This window comes from Schistocerca americana, chromosome 11, assembly GCF_021461395.2.
Source record: "Schistocerca americana isolate TAMUIC-IGC-003095 chromosome 11, iqSchAmer2.1, whole genome shotgun sequence".
In the NCBI taxonomy this organism is placed as follows: Eukaryota; Metazoa; Arthropoda; class Insecta; order Orthoptera; family Acrididae; genus Schistocerca; species Schistocerca americana.
In genome coordinates this window covers 110,198,175-110,223,843 of record NC_060129.1, presented here as the reverse complement: position 1 = coordinate 110,223,843, position 25,669 = coordinate 110,198,175, and the positions used below count along the sequence as shown (strand labels likewise).

Genomic DNA, 25,669 nt, shown 5'->3' with positions numbered 1-25,669 from the left:
CAAGTCACTACTCTCGATGAACTGTGGTACCGTGTTGAAGCTGCATGGGCAGCTGTACCTGTACACGCCATCCAAGGTCTGTTTCACTCAACGCCCAGGCGTATCAAGGCCGTTATTACGGCCAGAGGTGGTTGTTCTGGGTACTGATTTCTCAGGATGTATGCATCCACACTGTGTGAAAATGTAATCACATGTCAGTTCTAGTATAATATATTTGTCCAATGAATACCCGTTTATCATCTGCGTTTCTTCTTGGTGTAGCAATTTTAATGGCGACTAGTGTATTTGGAGCGCATCAAAATCTGTTATTTACAGTATGGAGGGAGCCCTTGTTAGCCACGGAAACCTAAAAGTAATGTTAAGCAGAGACGAAGCGGCTTGCACAACACAGACTAGCCCGCACGGCTGAGTCACACCACAGTCTTCGGACTGAAGATCACACACAATCTGAGGCGAAATACAAAGATAGGAATAACTTTAACGCGAAGTCAGTTGTGCAGCAGTGTGGAACCACTGCGAATTCAATCGGCAGCAGTTAGTCGGGGCTAATAGGCCACACAAATCGACGAGGCCGCCGCCTGCCGGGGGTTTGCATCTCGGCCCGCTCGCTCGAGGGCGGGCCAATTCCGTGGCGCGATCCGCGCCGCCGATAAGGAATTAATTTGCGGGCGCATCCGTGCTAAATGAAGGCGGCGGCGTAATTACGCAGATAGCGGGGGTCGCCAGCGCTCTGCTAAACTTGGCGCGAACTCTGTGCTGGGCACGGAACGGCCAGAAGCCAGAAGTGGGCTGGCCGCCATCTTCTGGGCGGCGGTACTGAACTTATGGTCAGAGCCTCGAAAAAACTAAGCTACGTAATTACACTGATGCGCCACAACACTATGACCACCTGCTTAATAACTTGTTTGTCCGGCTCTGGAACGAAATAGATCACTCATTCTGCCTATCTGGAATGCGACAGTTTGTTGGTAGGTTTGTGGGGGTATGCAGAGATTGTTGTTGTTGTGGTCTTTAGTCCAGAGACTGGTTTGATGCAGCTCTCCATGCTACTCTATCCTGTGCAAGCTTCTTCATCCCCCAGTACCTACTGCAACCTACATCCTTCTGAATCTGCTTAGTGTATTCATCTCTTGGTCTCCCTCTACGATTTTTACCCTCCACGCTGCCCTCCAATACTAATATTGATGATCCCTTGATGCCTCAGAACATGTCCTACCAACCGATCCCTTCTTCTAGTCAAGTTGTGCCACAAACTCCTCTTCTTCCCAATCCTATTCAATACCTCCTCATTAGTTATGTGATCTACCCATCTAATCTTCAGCATTCTTCTGTAGCACCACATTTCGAAAGCTTCTATTCTCTTCTTGTCTAAACTATTTTTCGTCCAGGTTTCACTTCCATACATGGCTACACTCCATAAAAATTCTTTCAGAAAAGACTTCCTGAGACTCGATCTTAACAAATTTCTCTTCTTCCTTGCCATTGCCAGTCTGCATTTTATATCCTCTCTACTTCGACCATCATCAGTTATTTTGCTAACCAAATAGTAAAACTCATTTACTACTATAAGTGTCTCATTTCCTAATCTAATACCCTCAGCATCACCCGATTTAATTCGACTGCATTCCATTATCCTCGTTTTGCTTTTGTTGATGTTTATCTTATATCCTCCTTTCAAGACACTGTCCATTCCGTTCAACTGCTCTTCCAGGTCCTTTTCTGTCTCTGACACAATTACAATGTCATTTGCGAACCTCAAAGTTTTTATTTCTTCTCCATGGATTTTAATACCTACTCCGAATTTTTCTTTTGTTTACTTTACTGCTTGCTCAATATACAGATTGAATAACATCGGGGAGAGGCTACAACCCTGTCTCACTCCCTTCCTAACCACTGCTTCCCTTTCATGCCACTCGACTCTATAACTGCCATCTGGTTTCTGTACAAATTGTTAATAGCCTTTCGCTCCCTGTATTTTACCCCTGCCACCTGTAATTCGCGTAAATAACGGACCGCTGACCTCCACACGCGGTGTTTGTGCCCAATAGCGACCCAGATGGGTTCCATAGGATTTCCATCACGCGAATTCGGTCGCCGAGATAGCAACGTAGGTTCAGTACAATACTTCTGAAACAACTGTAGCATGCTTCTCGTTCTGACGAACATTTTGGAAATTAGTGGTAAGTTCCTATAGGACCAAACTGCTGAGGTCATAGGTCACTAAGCATACAAACTACATAACCTAACATAAACTAACACACATCGATGCCCGAGGGAGTGCTCCACCTCCGACAAGGGAGGCCGCGAGAACCATGGCAAAGCGCCTAAGACAACGCGGCTACTCCGAGACACGGACAATTATAGCGCTAGCAAATGACATCGCCGTCGGGGAAAACATCGACCACGAAGCGATGCAGGTGGTTGGCAGCTGTCAGCGCGTCTTCGATTACTACCAGAGGTCCCATGCAGTCGCAAGAGAATGTCTGCCACAGCATAATACTGCTCCCACCATCCTGCGTTCGTAGCGCGCTGCACGTTTCGAGCCGCCGTTCAACTCCATGACGGCGTTTGTGGAGAAAAATTATGATTCACCCGAAGAGCCGACACTTTTCCATTGATCGACGCTCGAAAACCGACGGTCACCTGCCCACTGAAATTGTAACTGACGACGTCGACATGTCAACACGTAGTGGACATTAATATCGAGTGTGTCCAACCTTTCTACATCTACATCCATACTCCGCAAGCCACCTGACGGTGTGTGGAGGAGGGTACTTTGAGTATATCGGTTCTCCCTTCTATTCCAGTCTCGTATTGTTCGTGGAAAGAAGGATTGTCGGTATGCCTCTGTGAGGGCTCTAATCTCTCTGATTTTATCCCCATGGTCTCTTAGCGAGATATACGTCGGAGGGAGCAATATACTGCTTGACTCCTCGGTGAAGGTATATTCTCGAAACTTCAACAAAAGCCCGTACCGAGCTACTGAGCGTCTCTCCTGCAGAGTCTTCCACTGGAGTTTATCTATCATCTCCGTAACGCTTTCGCGATTACTAAATGATCCTGTAACGAAGCGCGCTGCTCTCCGTTGGATCTTCTCTATCTCTTTTATCAACCCTATCTGGTACGGATCCCACACTGCTGAGCAGTATTCAAGCAGTGGGCGAACAAGTGTACTGTAACCTACTTCCTTTGTTTTCGGATTGCATTTCCTTAGGATTCTTCCAATGAATCTCAGTATGGCATCTGCTTTACTGACGATCAACTTTATATGATCATTCCATTTTAAATCACTCCTAATGCCTACTCCCCGATAGCTTATGGAATTAATTGCTTCCAGTTGCTGACCCGCTATATTGTGGCTAAATGATGAAGGATCTTTCTTTCTATGTATTCGCAGCAGATTACACTTGTCTACACTGAGATTCAATTGCCACTCCCTGCACCACGCGTAAATTCGCTGCAGATCCTCCTGCATTTCAGTACAATTTTCCATTGTTACAACCTCTCGATATACCGCAGCATCATCCGCAAAAAGCCTCAGTGAACTTCCGATGTCATCCAAAAGGTCGTTTATGTATATTGCGAATAGCAACGGTCCTACGACACTCCCCTGCGGCACACCTGAAATCACTCTTACTTCGGAAGACTTCTCTCCATTGAGAATGAGATGCTGCGTTCTGTTATCTAGGAACTCTTCAATCCAATCACATAATTGACCTGATAGTCCATATGCTCTTACTTTATTCATTAAACGACTGTGGGGAACTGTACCGAACGCCTTGCGGAAGTCGAGAAACACGGCATCTACCTGGGAACCCGTGCCTATGGCCCTCTGACTCTCGTAGATGAATAGCGCGAGCTGGGTTTCACACGACCGTCTTTTTCGAAATCCATGCTGATTCCTACAGAGTAGATTTCTAGTTTCCAGAAAAGTCATCATACTCGAACATAATACGTGTTCCAAAATTCTACAACTGACCGACGTTAGAGATACAGGTCTATAGTTTTGCACGTCTGTTCGACGTCCCTCCATGTCAGTGCTTGTATACCAGCAGTACCTTAGCGCCTGTTACTTCGGTTCAAATGGCTCTGAGCACTATGGGACTCAACTGCTGAGGTCATTAGTCCCCTAGAACTTAGAACTAGTTAAACCTAACTAACCTAAGGACATCACAAACATCCATGCCCGAGGCAGGATTCGAACCTGCGACCGTAGCGGTCTTGCGGTTCCAGACTGCAGCGCCTTTAACCGCACGGCCACTTCGGCCGGCCCTGTTACTTCGCTGACTTGGCTATATAGCCTGCAGAGGTTATTTTTTGTTTCCATTTAATCGTATTTGTATAGCATTCACAAACGAAAGCATATGACATTCAGCTCACTAAACAGATGTGTTTGTTAGGACAATAAACTAATTAAAGGCATAGCAGTAACTCGCTACTTCAGCACACCTTTCTTGCGAACTCCACGACGGTTACCTATCTTCTGTAACCTATTCCCCTCCAACTAAACAGATTTTTCCCTCTCACGTCCGCCGTGAAGGTTGAAAACCTGACACGGTATTCTGCTGCTACAGGGTGATTTTCACCACCGAGTACAAACTCTTGGGATTGATCGATGAGAGGATACGGAACACAAAAGTTCTACTGAACTTATGTCCGGAAATACATGGTTTCCATGTTAGAGACCATTTATTCAATCATACTTTGTGACAGAGACTGCAGTCTAATAGGGGGCGAGGGGCTTGTAGTAAAAGTTTTCACGAAAACTAATATATCTTGAGATCCATTGATGAAATTGCTACTAAATAAAGATGGATGGATGCTGTAACTCTTCGTCTACTAAATCAAGTAAAAATAATACCATAACTATTGGTCATTATTTTACGAGGGCAGTTCAATAAGTAATGCAACACATTTTTTCTCGGCCAATTTTGGTTGAAAAAGCCGGAAATTTCTTGTGGAATATTTTCAAACATTCCCGCTTCGTCTCGTATAGTTTCATTGGCTTCCGACGGGTGGCAGCGCTGTACGGAGCTGTTAAAATGGCGTCTGTAACGGATGTGCGTTGCAAACAACGGGCAGTGATCGAGTTTCTTTTGGCGGAAAACCAGGGCATCTCAGATATTCATAGGCGCTTGCAGAATGTCTACGGTGATCTGGCAGTGGACAAAAGCACGGTGAGTCGTTGGGCAAAGCGTGTGTCATCATCGCCGCAAGGTCAAGCAAGACTGTCTGATCTCCCGCGTGCGGGCCGGCCGTGCACAGCTGTGACTCCTGCAATGGCGGAGCGTGCGAACACACTCGTCCGAGATGATCGACGGATCACCATCAAACAACTCAGTGCTCAACTTGACATCTCTGTTGGTAGTGCTGTCACAATTGTTCACCAGTTGGGATATTCAAAGGTTTGTTCCCGCTGGGTCCCTCGTTGTCTAACCGAACACCATAAAGAGCAAAGGAGAACCATCTGTGCGGAATTGTTTGCTCGTCATGTGGCTGAGGGTGACAATTTCTTGTCAAAGATTGTTACAGGCGATGAAACATGGGTTCATCACTTCGAACCTGAAACAAAACGGCAATCAATGGAGTGGCGCCACACCCACTCCCCTACCAAGAAAAAGTTTAAAGCCATACCCTCAGCCGGTAAAGTCATGGTTACAGTCTTCTGGGACGCTGAAGGGGTTATTCTGTTCGATGTCCTTCCCCGTGGTCAAACGATCAACTCTGAAGTGTATTGTGCTACTCTTCAGAAATTGAAGAAACGACTTCAGCGTGTTCGTAGGCACAAAAATCTGAACGAACTTCTCCTTCTTCATGACAACGCAAGACCTCACACAAGTCTTCGCACCCGAGAGGAGCTCACAAAACTTCAGTGGACTGTTCTTCCTCATGCACCCTACAGCCCCGATCTCGCACCGTCGGATTTCCATATGTTTGGCCCAATGAAGGACGCAATCCGTGGGAGGCACTACGCGGATGATGAAGGAGTTATTGATGCAGTACGACGTTGGCTCCGACATCGACCAGTGGAATGGTACCGTGCAGGCATACAGGCCCTCATTTCGAGGTGGCGTAAGGCCGTAGCATTGAATGGAGATTACGTTGAAAAATAGTGTTGTGTAACTAAAAGATTGGGGAATAACCTGGTGTATTTCAATGCTGAATAAAACAACCCCTGTTTCAGAAAAAAAATGTGTTGCATTACTTATTGAACTGCCCTCGTACAATCAATTATTTGCTAGAAGAAGTGCGGTGTTACAACTTACCGCGTGCTTGGGGTAAGCTGCAACGTCTAACGGGGCAAGTAATAACGAGAAACATTGTTTCATCAATGTTCCATATTCGAGAAGCATTATTCAGTTTTCAGATTTATACAGACTTTTTGATCACCCTGTATGTTGTGAAGTCGTTGATATATTGCAAAGAATGAATTAACGTCTTATTAAACGACGTCGCTCGACTTAAAGACGTCGCTCCTGGTGTCCTTCAAGATAATTGTGGATTTTTGCGCACAAAATTCTGGAACCGGTCAGTACCAGCCATGTTATTTTGATGCCAAGAAGGAGGAATGTTTTTAGCATTAAGCTGCACACCGCACTGCTAAGCTAGTTTCCTTACTTCTACAGGGAGTAGTCCAAAATATATTTCGGCGGACTTGAGTAGGTAGGAAGCCGTCTTGCCCTCTTCTTCTGCAGTAAATACTTGTCCAGGCTTAACATAATAAGCTCTTAAAAGTTCATTATTGTTCTTTTTCTTTATGTATGTATAAAGAGAGACATGACATAATGCGAAAGTCTGACTAGGTTTCCGAATACTGCATTTTTTTCTGCCGCTAACTCGTACACTTGGCGTTGTGTTGCCCGCTCTGACTTTCTTTTATACGCACTCATTCTAGAAGAACGGAAAAAAAGTAGGTGTCTACATCATAGCGTGGGGCATCTTGTAACACGTTACAACAAGCCCCGGCATTTTGTTACAACTAACGCCATGGTATGGTTTTTAACATTTATCAAGATAACTACACTCCTGGAAATTGAAATAAGAACACCGTGAATTCATTGTCCCAGGAAGGGGAAACTTTATTGACACATTCCTGGGGTCAGATACATCACATGATCACACTGACAGAACCACAGGCACATAGACACAGGCAACAGAGCATGCACAATGTCGGCACTAGTACAGTGTATATCCACCTTTCGCAGCAATGCAGGCTGCTATTCTCCCATGGAGACGATCGTAGAGATGCTGGATGTAGTCCTGTGGAACGGCTTGCCATGCCATTTCCACCTGGTGCCTCTGTTGACCAGCGTTCGTGCTGGACGAGCAGACCGCGTGAGACGACGCTTCATCCAGTCCCAAACATGCTCAATGGGGGACAGATCCGGAGATCTTGCTGGCCAGGGTAGTTGACTTACACCTTCTAGAGCACGTTGGGTGGCACGGGATACATGCGGACGTGCATTGTCCTGTTGGAACAGCAAGTTCCCTTGCCGGTCTAGGAATGGTAGAACGATGGGTTCGATGACGGTTTGGATGTACCGTGCACTATTCAGTGTCCCCTCGACGATCACCAGTGGTGTACGGCCAGTGTAGGAGATCGCTCCCCACACCATGATGCCGGGTGTTGGCCCTGTGTGCCTCGGTCGTATGCAGTCCTGATTGTGGCGCTCACCTGCACGGCGCCAAACACGCATACGACCATCATTGGCACCAAGGTAGAAGCGACTCTCATCGCTGAAGACGACACGTCTCCATTCGTCCCTCCATTGACGTCTGTCGCGACACCACTGGAGGCGGGCTGCACGATGTTGGGGCGTGAGCGGAAGACGGCCTAACGGTGTGCGGGACCGTAGCCCAGCTTCATGGAGACGGTTGCGAATGGTCGTCGCCGATACCCCAGGAGCAACAGTGTCCCTAATTTGCTGGGAAGTGGCGGTCCGGTCCCCTACGGCACTGCGTAGGATCCTACGGTCTTGGCGTGCATCCGTGCGTCGCTGCGGTCCGGTCCCAGGTCGACGGGCACGTGCACCTTCCGCCGACCACTGGCGACAACATCGATGTACTGTGGAGACCTCACGCCCCACGTGTTGAGCAATTCGGCGGTACGTCCACCCGGCCTCCCGCATGCCCACTATACGCCCTCGCTCAAAGTCCGTCAACTGCACATACGGTTCACGTCCACGCTGTCGCGGCATGCTACCAGTGTTAAAGACTGCAATGGAGCTCCGTATGCCACGGCAAACTGGCTGACACTGACGGCGGCGGTGCACAAATGCTGCGCAGCTAGCGCCATTCGACGGCCAACACCGCGGTTCCTGGTGTGTCCGCTGTGCCGTGCGTGTGATCATTGCTTGTACAGCCCTCTCGCAGTGTCCGGAGCAAGTATGGTGGGTCTGACACACCGGTGTCAATGTGTTCTTTTTTCCATTTCCAGGAGTGTATTTAAACAATTTAGCAATCTGAAAAACTGTTAACACATTATCAGAGATAGATAAATTTGAATGTAAATAAGATATAGAAAGTTTGCAATTAGTCGATAATAATAACGCAGACCAAAATGTTACGACAGTACAATTTTATATTACCTGGCAGAAGTGAAGCGCGTGCACACTTCCGCTCATTGCGCCGGCCGGCGGGACACTGGCTATGGCAACATGATGCGGCGCGGTTTATACGAGGGCCGTTCAGAAAGTAACCTCCGGTTGATTTAAAAAAATACACCAAGTTAAATAAAAATATTTTAATATATACATCTTACAACTACATCTTTGCACTATTTTTCTACATAGTCTCCATAGCGATTGAGGCACTTATCGTATCTCTTCACAAACTTTGAAATTCCTTCTGCATAAAAATCACCCGCTTGTGCCTGGAGCCAGCCTGTGACCGCATCTTTGAGCTCTTCGTCGTCATCAAACCGCTGTGACCCGAGCCATTTCTTCAAATGCATGAAGAGGTGATAATCACTTGGCGCCAGGTCTGGGCTGTAAGGTGGATGGTTGATAACGTCCCACTTGAAGGACTCAAGAAGGGCCGTTGTTCTGCGAGCAGAGTGAGGACGGGCGTTATCGTGCAAAAAAACGATGCCGGAAGTCAGCATACCACGGCGTTTGTTCTGTATAGCCCGCCGTAACTTTTTTATTTTTTCACAGTACACGTCTTGATTAATGGTCGTACCACGTTCTATGAATTCAACCAACAACACCCCTTTGGCATCCCAAAACACCGTTGCCATCAGTTTTCTGGCAGAAAAATCTTGCGAGGCTTTTCTTGGTTTGGTAGGCGAATTTGAATGTGCCCACATCTTTGATTGTTCTTTTGTCTCAGGGTTCACGTACTTAATCCAGGTTTCGTCACCGGTCACGATTCTGTTTAACAATGGTTCTCCTTCGTCCTCACAACGTGACAGAAAGTCTAATGCAGAGGCCATTCTTTGAGTTTTGTGGTGGTCGGTAAGAATTTTGGGCACCCATCGTGCACAGAACTTACGGTAACCCAATCTTACTGTCACTATCTCGTAGAAGAGAGTCTTAGAAATCTGTGGAAAACCAGTAGACAACTCCGACATTGAGAAACGTCGATTTTCACGAACTTTTGCATCAACTGTCTGAACGAGTGTTCTGCAGCGGAGTGTGCACTGATATGAAACTTCCTGGCAGATTAAAATTGTGTGCCCGACCGAGACTCGAACTCGGGACCTGTAAAGTTTGGAAGGTAGGAGACGAGGTACTGGCAGAAGTAAAGCTGTGAGTACCGGTCGTGAGTCGTGCTTCGGTAGCTCAGTTGGTAGAGCACTTGCCCGCGAAAGGCAAAGGTCCCGAGTTCGAGTCTCGGTCGGGCACACAGTTTTAATCTGCCAGGAAGTTTCATATCAACGCACATTCCGCTGCAGAGTGAAAATCTCATTCTGGAAACATCCCCCAGGCTATGGCTAAGCCATGTCTCAGCAATATCCTTTCTTTTAGGAGTGCTAGTTCTGCAAGGTTCGCAGGAGAGCTTCTGTAAAGTTTGGAAGGTAGGAGACGAGGTACTGGCAGAAGTAAAGCTGTGAGTACCGGCCGTGAGTCGTGCTTCGGTAGCTCAGTTGGTAGAGCACTTGCCCGCGAAAGGCAAAGGTCCCGAGTTCGAGTCTCGGTCGGGCACACAGTTTTAATCTGCCAGGAAGTTTCATGCAATGTTTTTATTCACCATGAAAATTTTTAGCAACAGTTGCGGATGTTTCGCAAAGAGTGTATTATGTTTGTAACAATTACAGATCTGAAGATGCAATATAATTTTGTTGAAACTAATCATCAGGATATGTATCAAATGCGATCATGGCAATAAAACTTCTATTTTGGTAGCTTCTTTACATTCGTTCCATGTCTGTTGTCATGGCCACTTCATAGCGATTCTAAACACTGCATTTGGTCGCTCAAGCGTAGGCAGGTGCTGGCAGGTGTAAATACTACTGAGCATCACAGTAATAAGTCACGGTTGCCAAATATAAACACGTATTATTTATAGAAGAATGGAAAAACTAAAAATAAAAATCTAAACTTCGTCCGAACAGTTCTCTTGGAAAACCCAGCGGTACCGACCGGCCGCCGTGTCTTCCTTAGTTGACAGGCTTCACTGCATGCAGACATGGAGGGGCATGTAGTCAGCACACCGCTCTCCCGACCGTATGTCAGTTTCCGAAACCGGAGCCGCTACTTCTCAATCAAGTAGCTCCTTGGTTTGCCTCACAAGGGCTGAGTGCACCCCGCTTGCCAACAGCGCTCGGCAGACCGGATGGTCACCCATCCAAGTGCTAGCCCAGCCCGACAGCGCTTAAATTCGGTGATCTGATGGGAACCGGCGTTACCACTGCGCCAAGGCCGTTGGCCACAGAAGAACGGAAAACCTGGACTGGGAATGGTCAGTTAGGGTTCCCTGACTAACGAAGGAACACGCGAGGCAATAGTGACCCTACGAGCTATAGTAGAAGGTAGGTTCAAAACAGGCAAACCTACGTTTATAACATTTCTAGATTGAGAGAATGTTTTTGATACTGTTGACTGGAATATACTCTTTGCAATTCTCAAGGCAGCACAGATAGAACACACGGTCACACGGTTATTTACATCTACATCTACGTGATTACTCCGCTATTCACAATAAAGTGCCTGGCAGAGGGTTCAGTGAACCACCTTCAAGCTGTCTCTCTACCGTACCACTCTCGATCGGCACGCGGGAAAAACGAGCACTTAAATTTTTCGGTGCAAGTCCTGGTTTCTCTTATTTTATCGCGATGATCATTTCTCCTCTTGAAGGTGGGTGCGAACAGCATGTTTTCGCAATCGGAGGAGAAAACTGGTGACTGAAATTTGATGAGAAGATCCCGTCGCGCCGAGAAACGCCTTTGTTTTAATGATTGCCACACCAATTCACATATCATGTCTGTGGCACCATCTCCCCTGTTTCGCAATAATACAAAACGAGCTGTCCTTCTTTGTACTTTTTCGATGTCATCCGTCAGCCCCACCTGATGCGGATCCCACACCGCACAGCAATACTCCAGAATAGGGCGGACAAGCGTGGTGTAAGCAGTCTCTTTAGTAGACCTGTTGCAGCTTCCAAGTGTTCTGCCAATGAATCGCAGTCTTTGGTTTGTTCTACACACAACATTATCTATGTGATCGTTCCAATTTAGGTTATTTGTAACTGCAATCCCAAACTATTTAGCTCAATTTACAGTCTTCACATTTGCGTGACTTATCGCGTAATCGAAATTTAGCTGATTTCTTTCAGTACTCATGTGAATAACTTCACACTTTTCGTTATTCAGGGTCAAATGCTACTTTTCGCACTACACAGATATCTAAATCATTTTGCAAGTCGTTTTGATCATCTGATGACTTTACAAGAAGGTAAATGACAGCACCATCTGCAAACTATCTAAGCCGGCTACTCAGGTTGTCTCCCATGACGTTAATTAGGTCAGGAACAATAGAGGGCCTACAACACTTCCTTGGGGAACACCGGATATTACTCCTGTTTTACTCGATAACCTTCCGTCCATTACTACGAACTGTGACTTTTCTGACAGGAAATCACGAATCCAGTCGCACAACTGAGGCGATACTCCGTAGGCACGCAGTTTGCTCAGAAGACGCTAGTACAGAAAGCAGAATGAAGTTATAAGGGTCAGAGGACGTGGAAGGGAAGCAGTGGTTGAGAAGGGAGTGAGACAGAAGTGTAGTCTCTACCCCAAGTTGCTGAGTCTGTGCACTGAGCTAGCTGTAAAGGAAACCAAGGAGAAGTTTTGAACGAGAATTAAAGTTCAGCGAGGAGAAATAAAATTTTTGACATTTGCCGGCGAGAATATAATTCCGTCAGAGGCGGCAGAGGAGATTGAAAGTATCTTGAGAAGAGGTTATAAAATGGAGACCAAGAAAAGTTAAACTAGGGTGATAGTGTGTAGCCGAATTAAATATGGCGTTGCTGAGGGAATTTGATTTCGATATCAGACAGGCAGAAGCAGGAGATAAGTTTTGCTATTTGGACAGCAACATGGCAAATGATAATATCCGTTCTTTCAACATTAGAAAAAATTGTGACGTCTGACCTTGGACACTAACAGCAAACGAGAGAAATGCCCTTGTGTTAGTGCTTTCAAAGCTTTAATCTAAGTTAGTTCAGATAAAGAATGCAAATTATTGAGACACCTATCAAACGCGTGTACAAAATCCGCTGTACTTTTGAAAAGCATCTGCCCGTACTAGCGATACAGTGACATACAGAATCTGCAGAGCGCTTACGGGGAAATCTACTACTCCATCACATTCACGTTACTTCGCAGACGAAGTATGTTGGCGACGAAAAATCTGTTCCCTGCATATCAGAGCTGACTCCGTAGATATTCTTACACTTTTAGTTCCGTTAGCAGCCACAAAAACAGTGACACCCCAGTGGCTGGCAAAAGCCAGGGGTGGAACTTTATGGGGTCATCTGCGATGTCTCCACTGGCGGAGTGCGAGCGATTAATTCGGCGCCTAACGGAGTAAGAACTTTTATACGCGGCGAGATTGTCGCTGGCGGGTCACCAGAAACAGTCCGGAACACTTGAGAAACGCAGAACAGAGCTTCTGTCGGACCGCTAGTTACTCCACTAAAAAACTACTCTCCTTGCCATTAACATCGCGACACCACAAATGAGGCAAGCGACAAGCGTCAAACTGGAATGACGTATACTATAAATCATCACATCATAAGTATGCGCACACCTATTAGTGGGCATTTAATACGGTCTGTATCCGCCCTTCGCCTTTATGACAGTTTGTTTACTGGGGACACTTACAGTCCGGTTTCTAAATGTCTACATCTACGTCTACATCTACATGTATACTCTGCAAATCACATTTAAGTGCCTGGGAAAAGATTCATCGAACCAACTTCAAAATTCTCTATTATTCCAATCTCGTATAGCGCGCGGAAAGAATGAACACCCATATCTTTCCGTACGAGCTCTGATTTCCCTTATTTTAACGTGGTGATCGTTCCTCCCTATGTAGGTCGGTGTCTGCAAAATATTTGCGCATTCGGAGGAGAAAGTTGGTTTATTGGGATTTCGTGAGAGGATTCCGTCGCAACGAAACGCGCCTTTGTTTTGAGGGTGTCCAGGCCAAATCCCGTATAATTTCAGTGACACTCTCTCCCATATTTCGCGATAATACAGAACGTGCTGCCTTTCATTGAACTTTTTCGATGTACTCCGTCAGTCCTATCTGGTAAGGATCCCACACCACGCAGCAGTATTCTAAAACAGGGCGGACAAGCGTAGTGTAGGCAGTCTTCTTAGTAGGTCTGTTACATCTTCTAAGTGTCCTGCCAATAAAACGCAGTCTTTGGTTAGCCTTCCCCACAACATTTTCTATGCGTTCCTTCCAATTTAAGTTGTTCGTAATTGTAATTCCTAGGTACTTAGTTGAATTTACGGCTTTTAGATTCAACTGATGTATCGTGTAACCGAAGTTTTACGCATTCCTTTTTGCACTCACGTCAATGATCTCACAATTTTCGTTATTTAGGGTCAATCGTCAACCATCGCAACATACAGGTATCTATTCTAAATCGTTTTGCAATTTGTTTTGATCTTCTGGTGGCTTTATTAGTCGATAAACGACAGCGTCATCTGCAAACAACCGAAGACGGCTGTTCAGATTGTCTCCCAAGTCATTCATATAGATAAGGAACAGCAAAAAGCCTATAACACTACCTTGGGGAAAGCCAGAAATCACTTTTGTTTTACTCGATGACTTTCCGTCAATTATTACGAACTGTGACCTCTCTGACAGGAAATCACAAACCCAGTCACATAACTGAGACGAGATTCCATAAGCACGCAATTTCACTACAACCACTTGTGTGGTACAGTGTCAAGAGCCTTCCAGAAATGCAGAATCAATCTGAAATCTCTTCTCGATAGCGCTCAACATTTCATGCAAGTAAAGAGCTAGTTGTGTTTCACAAGAACGATGTTTTCCAAATCCGTGTTGACTGTGTGGTAAAAAAGACCGTTTTCTTAGGGGTAATTCATAATGTTCGAACACAGTATATGTTCCAAAATGCTGCTGCATATCGGTGTTAATGATATGGGCCTGTAATTTAGTGGATTACTCCTACTACCTTTCTTGAAAATTGGTGTTAGCTGTGCAACTTTCCAGTCTTTGGGTACGGATCTTTCGTCGAGCGAACGGTTGTATATGATTGTTAAGTATGGAGCTAATATATCAGCATACTCTGAAAGGAACCTAATTGGTATACAGTCTGGACCAGAAGACTTGCTTTTATTAAGTGGTTTGAATTGCTTCACTACTCTGAAGATATTTACTTCTACGTTACTCATGTTGGAAGCTGATCTCGATTCGAACTCTGGAATATTTACTTAGTCATCTTTTGTGTAGGTTTTTCGGAAGGCTGTGTTTAGTAACTCTGCTTTGGCAACACTGTCTTCGATAGTATGTCCATTGCTATCGCGCAGAGAAGGCATTGATTGTTTTCTTGCCGCTATCATACTTCACATACGACCAGAATCTCTTTGGATTTTCTGCCAGGTTTCGAGACAAAGTTTCGTTGTGGAAACTGTTATAAGCATCTCGCAATGAAGTCCGCGCTAAATATCGAGCTTCTGTAAAAGATGGCCAATCTTGGGCATTTTGCATCTGTTTAAATTTGGCATGTTTGTTTCGTTGTTTCTGCAACCCGTTTTGTGTACCAAAGAGGATCAGCTCCGTCGTTTGCTAGTTTATTTGGTATAAACCTCTCAATTGCTGCCGATACTATTTCTTTGAATTTAAGCCACATCTGGTCTACACTTATATTATTAAATTGGAATGAGTGGAGATTGTCTCTCAGGAAGGCGTCAAGTATATTTTTCCATCATTTTTCGAGGATTTTGGTTTTACGATATTCAATCTCGCTACGACAGCCCTGTGTTGACTAATCCCTATATCGGTTTTGACGCTGGTTAACTCAGGATTATTTGTTGCTAAGAGGTGTCTGTAGAGGAATCGCAGCCCATTCTTCCCCAAGGGCTGAAACCACGGAGGGTAGTGATGTATGACGCTGCAGTCTGAGTGAAACGTTTTCTACAGCCTCCAGGTCGGGACAATGGCAGGCCAGGCCGTTACACACATTAAAAATTCCAATTAAAACCAGTCTTGACCGCATAAAGCAGTTCATTTTTAGGCGAAAACTTTCTAACGCCAAGATCGCATAAATATTCCTTCATTTACAGACAACCAGTTTCGACAGACCTTGCCGTCATCTTCAGGCGTTCCAAAATTTTTGTTCCAAAATGTGTTCATTTAGAGTTGGAACCTCACACCAAGTTGTCTGATAGATAAACTGTAGAATATTATACAAGGAGGTCCATTGATAGTGACGGACCAAATGTCTCACGAAATAAGCATCAAATGAAAAAACTACAAAGAACGAAACTTGTGTAGCTCGAAGGGGGAAACCAGATGGCGCTATGGTTGGCCCGCTAGAAGGCGCTGCCATACGTCAAACGGATATCAACTGCGTTTTTTTTTTAAATACGAACCCCCATTTTTTATTACGTATTCGTGTAGTACGTAAAGAAATATGAATGTTTTAGTTGGACCACTTTTTTCGCTTTGTGATAGATGGCGCTGTAATAGTCACAAACGTATAAGTACGTGGTATCACGTAACATTACGCCAGTGCGGACGGTATTTGCTTCTTGATACATTACCCGTTTTAAAATGGACCGTTTACCAATTTCGGAAAAGGTCGATATCGTGTTGATGTATGGCTATTGTGATCAAAATGCCCAACGGGCGTGTGCTATGTATGCTGCTCGGTATCCTGGACAACATCATCCAAGTGTCCGGACCGTTCGGCGGATAGTTACGTTATTTAAGGAAACAGGAAGTGTTCAGCCACATGTGAAACGTCAACCACGACCTGCAGCAAATGATGATGCCCAAGTAGGTGTTTTAGCTGCTGTCGCGGCTAATCCGCACATCAGCAGCAGACAAATTGCGCGAGAATCGGGAATCTCAAAAACGTCGGTGTTGAGAATGCTACATCAACATCGACTGCACCCGTACTGTATTTCTATGCACCAGGAATTGCATGGCGACGACTTTGAACGTCGTGTACAGTTCTGCCACTGGGGACAAGAGAAATTACGGGACGATGATAGATTTTTTGCACGCGTTCTATTTAGCGACGAAGCGTCATTCACCAACAGCGGTAACGTAAACCGGCTAATATGCACTATTGGGCAACGGAAAATCCACGACGGCTGCGACAAGTGGAACATGAGTGACTTTGGCGGGTTGATGTATGATGCGACATTACGGGACGAAGGATAATTGACCCCCATTTTATCGATGGCAATCTAAATGGTGCAATGTATGTTGATTTCCAACGTAGTGTTCTACCGATGTTACTACAAGATGTTTCACTGCATGACAGAATGGCGATGTACTTCCGACATGATGGACGTCCGGCACATAGCTCGCGTGCGGTTGAAGCGGTACTGAATAGCATATTTCATGACAGGTGGATTGGTCGTCGAAGCACCATACCGTGGCCCGCACGTTCACCGCATCTGACGTCCCCGGATTTCTTTCTGTGGGGAAAGCTGAAGGATATTTACTATCGTGATCGACCGACAACGCCTCACAACATGCGTCAGCGCATTGTCAATACATGTGCGAACATTACTGAAGGCGAACTACTCGCTGTTGAGAGGAATGTCGTTACACGTACTGCCAAATGCACTGAGGTTGACGGACATCATTTTGAGCATTTACTGCATTAATGTGGTATTTACAGGTAATCACGCTGTAACAGCATGCGTTCTCAAAAAAGTGGTTCAAATGGCTCTGAGCACTATACTACTTAACTTCTGAGGTCATCAGTCGCCTATAACTTAGAACTAATTAAGCTTAACTAACCTAAGGACATCACACATATCCATGCCCGAGGCAGGATTCGAACCTGCGACCGGAGCGGTCGCTCGGTTCCAGACTGTAGCGCCTAGAACCGCACGGTCACTCCGGCCGGCATGCGTTCTCAGAAATGATAAGTTCACAAAGGTACATGTATCACAATGGAACAACCGAAATAAAATGTTCGAACGTACCTACGTTCTGTATTTTAATTTAAAGAACCTACCTGTTACCAACTGTTCGTCTAAAATTGTGAGCCATATGTTTGTGAGTATTACAGCGGCATCTATCACAAAGCGAAAAAATGGTCCAACTAAAACATTCTTAGTCTATTTGTTTACGTACTACACGAATATGTAATAAAAAATGGAAGTTCCTATTTTAAGAAAACCCAGTTGATATCCGTTTGACGGCGCCTAGCGGGCCAACCATAGCACCATCTGGCTTCCCCCTTCAAGCTAGACAAGTTTCGTTCTTTGTAGTTTTTTCGTTTGACGCTTATTTCGTGAGACATTTGGCCCGGTCACGATCAATGGACCACCCTGTATAAAGGTTAGTCATACTATGAAGTGCCAAAGAAACTGGTATAGACATGTGTATTCAAATGTAAACAGTACAATACGGCGCTGTGGTCAGCTACGCCTATATAACAAGTGTCTGGCGCATTTGTTACACCGACTGGCAGGTAGGTCGGCGTACGAGGGATGGGACACAGCATCCCCGAGGTAATGACGAAGCGGGGATTTTTCCTCAAGACCATTTCACGAGTGTACTGTTGAAAGGGTACAGTACCGCCCGACATTGAAAATAGGTACAACATACTTCATTATTTTTGTCAGAACAACACTTTTTTTTTTTTGTAAAATAACTCAATTTCAATTAATACAGCGAAGCCGGATACCAGTGTGGGAAAGAATGACAATTTATTTATTTAATTGATCACATGTGCACTCCCACAAAGTAAATCCCTACATCCAGTTTGGTGAGATCTGTGAAATGAATGAATCTGCTAACCGCAGATAGTGAATGTGAATATATGATCATCTTTGAGTCGATCCTTTGGCCACCTTTGGTGGGACCAAAGAGATGAAATTTACCAGAGCTTTGAGCGCCTGAAATGTGGGTGACCAATACGATAGCAAGGTGCTTCCCCCACCTCGACAGAGGTGTGAGAGAACCTAAAAGAACGGCCATGTTTCAGCACTCTGCCGCTGGATCTTGTGCTGTTAAGACCCGTTTTAGTTGTGCTCCGTAATGATGAAAGAGTGGAGACATGGTATGCATGTGGAATATTTAAGAGTAGTTTGAAATAATAATTTCTCTATTTCAGGAACTTTTGTGGGGAAAATTAAATGCCAGGCAGGTAATATTAATGGGATTGTAGTAATCTTCGGAAGTGAACAACGGTCAAAATGAAACCACGTGTAGCATTAAGTTGAAATACTTCCGTGTGCTTAAGTTAAGCTGAATTACTAGCGTGGGTACAATAAGTTGAAATATTTAAGAAATAGCGTGTGTACCATAAGTTGAAATATTTAAGAAATGGCGTGTGCAGGACTTGAAATTAGAGACATCTACATCTACATCTACATCTATACTCCGCGAGCCACCTTACGGTGTGTGGCGGAGGGTACTTATTGTACCACTATCTGATCCCCCCTTCCCTGTTCCATTCACGAATTGTGCGTGGGAAGAACGACTGCTTGTAAGTCTCCGTATTTGCTCTAATTTCTCGGATCTTTTCGTTGTGATCATTACGCGAGATATATGTGGGCGGTAGTAATATGTTGCCCATCTCTTCCCGGAATGTGCTCTCTCGTAATTTCGATAATAAACCTCTCCGTATTGCGTAACGCCTTTCTTGAAGTGTCCGCCACTGGAGCTTGTTCAGCATCTCCGTAACGCTCTCGCGCTGACTAAATGTCCCCATGACGAATCGCGCTGCTTTTCGCTGGATCATGTCCATCTCTTCTATTAATCCAACCTGGTAAGGGTCCCATACTGATGAGCAATACTCAAGAATCGGACGAACAAGCGTTTTGTAAGCTACTTCTTTCGTCGATGAGTCACATTTTCTTAGAATTCTTCCTATGAATCTCAACCTGGCGCCTGCTTTTCCCACTATTTGTTTTATGTGATCATTCCACTTCAGATCGCTCCGGATAGTAACTCCTAAGTATTTTACGGTCGTTACCGCTTCCAATGATTTACCACCTATGGCATAATCGTACTGGAATGGATTTCTGCCCCTATGTATGCGCATTATATTACATTTATCTACGTTTAGGGAAAGCTGCCAGCTGTCGCACCATGCATTAAGGCCGGCCGGTGTGGCCGTGCGGTTAAAGGCGCTTCAGTCTGGAACCGCGTGACCACTACGGCCGCAGGTTCGAATCCTGCCTCGGGCATGGATGTGTGTGATGTCCTTAGGTTAGTTAGGTTTAATTAGTTCTAAGTTCTAGGCGACTGATGACCTCAGTAGTTGAGTCGCATAGTGCTCAGAGCCATTTGAACCATGCATTAATCCTCTGCAGGTCCTCCTGGAGTACGTACGAGTCTTCTGATGTTGCTACTTTCTTGTAGACAACCGTGTCATCTGCAAATAGCCTCACGGAGCTACCGATGTTGTCAACTAAGTCATTTATGTATATTGTAAACAATAAAGGTCCTATCACGCTTCCCAGCGGTACTCCCGAAATTACCTCTACATCTGCAGATTTTGAACCGTTAAGAATGACATGTTGTGTTCTTTCTTCTAGGAAATCCTGAATCCAATCACAAACCTGGTCCGATATTCCGTAAGCTCGTATTTTTTTCACAGACGAGTACTTCCACGTGGTGAGTACTGTGTGAGTCTCAATCTGTGTATGAGACAAAAGATAAAGAGAAGTACTCGTCCATGGTATCAGTTGAGGACTCGTGTGTGTGATGAATATGTTCTTAATATTACTTTGCATGATATGATTCCGTGTGACGCTTGATTCAAACTCTGAGAGAGAAGCAAGGTGAGTCGGCCGTCTATCCAGGAACGCCACTTGGCTTGCATTGCACAGGAAGACGTGCAAATATCTCCAGAGTTCATAGTAGGAAAGAAGAATTACGAAGTGGGGCAGTGTCGTGTGAAACTGGGATAAATACTAATTGAAGTGGGAAAGCTGAAAGTGATGGTGTTGTGACTATTTATTGTGTTGTATTCCTTGTTGCAGTGTGGTGTATGTCATGTAATTTGGGTATGTGTGGTTTGCATGGGAGAGTAGCAAGGTAGTTTCAAAAGATTAGTGGGTTATGCTTGTTCCTTCTGTATCGCTCGATCTGGAGGAAAGTTTCGTGATGATGATTGCGAGAGTCGAAGTGTGAGGTATAATAAAAGATCCACCATCCTATCCAGAAAGTGCACTGTAGCGTTAAAAGTAATTACGAGACCATAATATAGAGATTCACCATTGTAAAGCCATGCCCACTGGGCGGAATTTCTCATCTGTTATTGTTGTAGGTTGTAGAATTTGTGTGTTTAGGTTAGAGAATTTATCGGAATAAATAAGATAGTGAAAAGAAAAAGATTGGTGGACTTATACTTCGAATTGTATGTTGTCATAATGTCCCGAATTTATAATGTGTGCGGTGGCCACGTGTTGACAAAAGCCGTTAAATAAAAGACAAAAAAAATAAAATGTGGTATTGCCAGTGCGTAGCGTACAGTCAGAGTTCTGTAAATTATTGATAGTCAGATGCGTGTTTCCGTTGCGTATTAATCATATAGGAGGATAACTGGTAACTTAAGTGTGAGTACTAGAGTTCATGTTACTCGATAAATAAGAATGAATCCACTCGCTTGGCAGACCACTCATCTTGCAGGCCTGACCGCTTGATGCCACAGTATGAGCAAGGCATGTGGGTGCCTCTCACTGTGAATAGGAGTGATTCGGTAAAGCCTCAAATCTCCGACACTGCTGCGGCCGGAGAAAGAGCCTGCACAACGGGACCAACGACGACTGAAGAGAAAGTTCAACGTGACAGAAGTGCAACCCTTCCGCAAATTGCTCCAGATTTTAGTGCTGGGCCAGAACAAGTGTCAGCGTGTGCACCATTCAACGAAACATCATCGATACGGGCTTTCGGAGTCGAAGGCCCCCTCGTGTACCCTTAATGACTGCACGACACAGAGCTTTATGCCTCGCCTGGACACGTCAACACCGACATTAGATTGTTGATGACTGAAAACATGTTGCCTGGTCGGACGAGTCTCGATTTAAGTTGTATCGACCAGATCGACTTGTACGAGTGTGAAGACAACCTCATCAATCCATGGACCCAGCATATCAGCAAGGGACTGTTCAAGCTGGTGGAGGCTCTGTAATGGTGTGGGGCGTGTGCAGTTGGAGTGATATGGGACGCCCTGATACGTGTAGATGCGACTCTTGATGGGTGACAAGTACGTAAGCATCCTGTCTGATCACCTGCGTCCATTCGTGTCCACTGTCCGTTCGCCGGCCGCGGTGGTCTAGCGGTTCTAGGCGCTCAGTCCGGAACCGAGCGACTGCTACGGTCGCAGGTTCGAATCCTGCCTCGGGCATGGATGTGTGTGATGTCCTTAGGTTAATTAGGTTTAAGTAGTTCTAAGTTCTAGGGGACTGATGACCGCAGACGTTAAGTCCCATAGTGCTCAGAGCCACTGTGCATTCCTACGGACTTGGGCCATTCCAGCAGGACAATGCGACATCCCATGCGTCCAGAATTGTTACAGAGTGGTTCCAGGAACACTCTTCTGAGTTTAAACACTTACGTTGGCCACCAAACTCCCGAGACATGAACATTATTCAACATATCAGGGACGGCTTGCAACGTGCTGTTCAGAAGAGATCTCCACCCCCTCGTACTCTTACGGATTTATGGACAGACCTCAAGTTTCATGGTGTCAGTTGCCTTCAGCACTACTTGAGACATTATTCGAGTCCACGCCACGTCGTGTTGTGGCACTTCCGCGAGCTCGCGGGGGCCCTACACGATATTAGGTTCAAATGGTTCTGAGCACCATGGGACTTAACATCTATGGTCATCAGTCCTCTAGAACTTAGAACTACTTAAACCTAACTAACCTAAGGACACCACACAACACCCAGTCATCACGAGGCAGAGAAAATCCCTGACCCCGCCGGGAATCGAACCCGGGAACCCGGGCGTGGGAAGCGAGAACGCTACCGCACGACCACGAGCTGCGGACACGCGATATTAGGCAGGTGTGTCAGTTTCTTTGGTTTTTCAGTGTATAATGCGCTACGTTTTATCTACATGACACGCCAAGTTGTCTACTAGACAACTTGGCATGGTCTCTGCGAAATTCATGTTGATTTTTATAGAGGAGTTGTTCATTTTCCAAAAACGCCATAATTCTTGAGCATAAAACACGTTCCATAGTTCAACAATAGATAGACGTCAACGGTTTAGGTCTATAATTGTACGGATCTGCCTTATGGCGGCTCTTAAAAGCTGGAGTGACCTGCGCTTTATTCCAGTCATTAGGTACCTTTCGTTGCTCAAACGATCTACGATAAATTACTGCTGGAAGGGGAGCAAGTTCTTTCGCATAATCTTTATAGAATCACAGGTATGTCATCTGGTCCTGAAGCCTTTCCACTATTAAGCGACTTTAGCTGCTTTTCAATTCGCGATCGGTTATCTCAATATCTGCCACTTCGACGTTTGCACGACGATTGAAAGGAGGGACAGTTTTACGATCTTCCGCGGTGTAACAACTTCCGAAGACAGAATTCAATATTTCGGCCTTCTCTCTGTTACCTTCAGTTTCGGTGCCGGTGTGGTCGCTCAAAGACTGAACAGGTTATTTTGACCCACTTACTGTTTTTGCATACGACCAAAATCTCTTAGGGTTTTTACTCAGGTCGGCTGACAACGTCTTACTTTCAAAATCATTGAACGCTTCTCTTATTGCTCTCCTTACGCTCATTTTCGCTTCGTTCAGCTTTTGTTTGTCAGCTAGATTTTTACTTCTCTTGAATCTGAGATGAAGTGCTCTTTGTCATTGTAAAACATTATTGGATTTGTACTATTTGGTTCCAAATGTTGTTTTCTGTGAAGGGTTTCATAATACCGTATTTACTTTACGTCACAGCATGCTTTTCACGATTGTTGTCGCATATTCTCTGTGCTTCTTCGGTGCCGTTTTCATCAGCATACATCATGTCATCTGCCACTGTATGAGTGGCCGTTAGTAAACAAATACGAAAACGTGAAGTTATGTATGTCATAGTTATACAGTTGCGATTGCGTTAGTGTTGTGGATACTGTTTTGGTGTGTATTAGGTTGTTCCGTAGTTTGTCATGTACTCACGTCCGTTGGACGGTTTGCAGCTGCTTTTAGACACAGAGAAACATAACTTTAGCGCCTTGTTCGTAATTCAAAACATTACGCCATCTTGCGGTTCGCGTGTGTCGCGAGAAATGCATCGCATATTGTTGCGAGAAGGTTATGATAATATTGTAGCGGGATTTCTGACGATTTCTGTTCCTTATTTATGTCTGTGTGTGACGGGGAAGCGGTTTTGTGTGTGTGTTTTTCTGTTCCGTATCCTGTGTCAGCTCTCACAGAGTGGTGAAGAGTGTGTTGTTCCAAAGTGTCGTATTTTCGTTTATTAGATAACATGAGTGTTTTGCATCAAGGCTGACTCACAATTCCATACTACTGTTTTCATACAAACACGGACCAATGGAAAAGTTTCAAGATATAATTTTTGAGTAGTATGTTTTTAGGTTGCTTAGTACTTCCAACTACCTGTGAGGCTTAACTAATTGTCGGAAATAATGTGACTTGGGTAATGTAAAAATTGCTTTACATCTGTAACAGAGACCACGATACACAGAACGAACTAATAAAAAATATTTACTGTGAATAAATTAAACCTGGAATCGGAAAAGTACATTTTATCTATAGAGGTGAAGTGTAGGCTGCATTACGCAGTTTCGAACATGTGTATTTTTAAGCAGTAAATCTTGAAAGGGTTTGACACGAAAAACTTTAATTATTTTCCCGAAAGAAAAAGAATTGAGCATTGTAAAAACAGATCTAAGACTTTAGTGGAGGTGACATACACAGTACGAAGTAGTAAGCATCGTAAATAAATTGCAGCTAGTGTCGGAAAATACATTTTAGCTGCTTAGATCAAGTGGAGACCCTGATGTGCGTTAAGGAATATATATATGTATCAAACGCTTATCACACAAGAACTTTAACTATATAGCGAAAAGAACACGAATAGAGAGCCGTAAAAACACCTCTACAGCTGTATTGGGAGCACGATAAACAATACGACGAAAAAAACTGCCAAAACTGATAAATCGACTAAAAATTGGGAAATCAAAAAGATATGTCAAAGTATAGATAGTAGAAAAATTTGCTTGCAAATTTCTTTCCCAGAGACGGAATTTATAACAAACGTAAAAAACTGTCCACAGAAATTATTCACAGTAAAAATAAAAGCAATGTAGTAAACTCATTCAAATATTCTTGTCGGTGGCTAAGAATAAAAAACAATGAGGACATTCTAAACATCACAGTAAATAAAACGAACACAGCATTCCATAACACCAGAAACATATACAAGAAAAAGGATATATTGTGGACACAAAAATTAAACTTTATAATACAGTAGTCGCACCGAAACATTGCAACTAGTAGGGAAAGGTGCCTTAAACAAAGTTATGAGGACTGAAAGGAGACTGGTTACAAGCATACTTGGCCCGAGAACAGCACAAGCAGAATACAACAGACCACGATCTAGCAAAGAAATGTACGAATGTGTAGAAAATATAATGCACACAATGCGCAAAAGAAGAAAGCCGTTATTCGGACATCTGACTAGAATGGATGATGACTGACGAAGCAAATCTTTAGTAAATTTAAGGAGCCGAAAGGACAACCAGCATGGTTTCCACAGATACCAAATGACCTGAAATAAGCAAACACCAACATAAAGGCCATACGTAACAGGAATTTATTTAGAAACAAAATTCAGACTTTCAAATGCTCTACAGGGACAAATAAGAAAGAAAAAGAAAACAGCCCCATAACATCAGACAGCTCCAGAAGAAAGTGATCAAGCGACATGAAACGAATGTGGGGGAAAAAGGAAGAAGAATATATGCATCAAGAACTGAAATATTGATTTAACGTGCTGTGAAAAAAGGTTATTCGAACAAATAAA

General features: G+C 44.5%; 1 long non-coding RNA gene and 1 pseudogene across 1 annotated transcript in view; both read right to left on the bottom strand.

The window, feature by feature from the left end:
- LOC124553925 overlaps nt 1-25,669 on the bottom strand; it is a 285,286-nt gene that overhangs the window by 112,253 nt on the left and 147,364 nt on the right. The gene's annotated exons all lie outside the window — the stretch shown is intronic.
- Nucleotides 10,753-10,870, bottom strand: LOC124554335 (annotated as a pseudogene).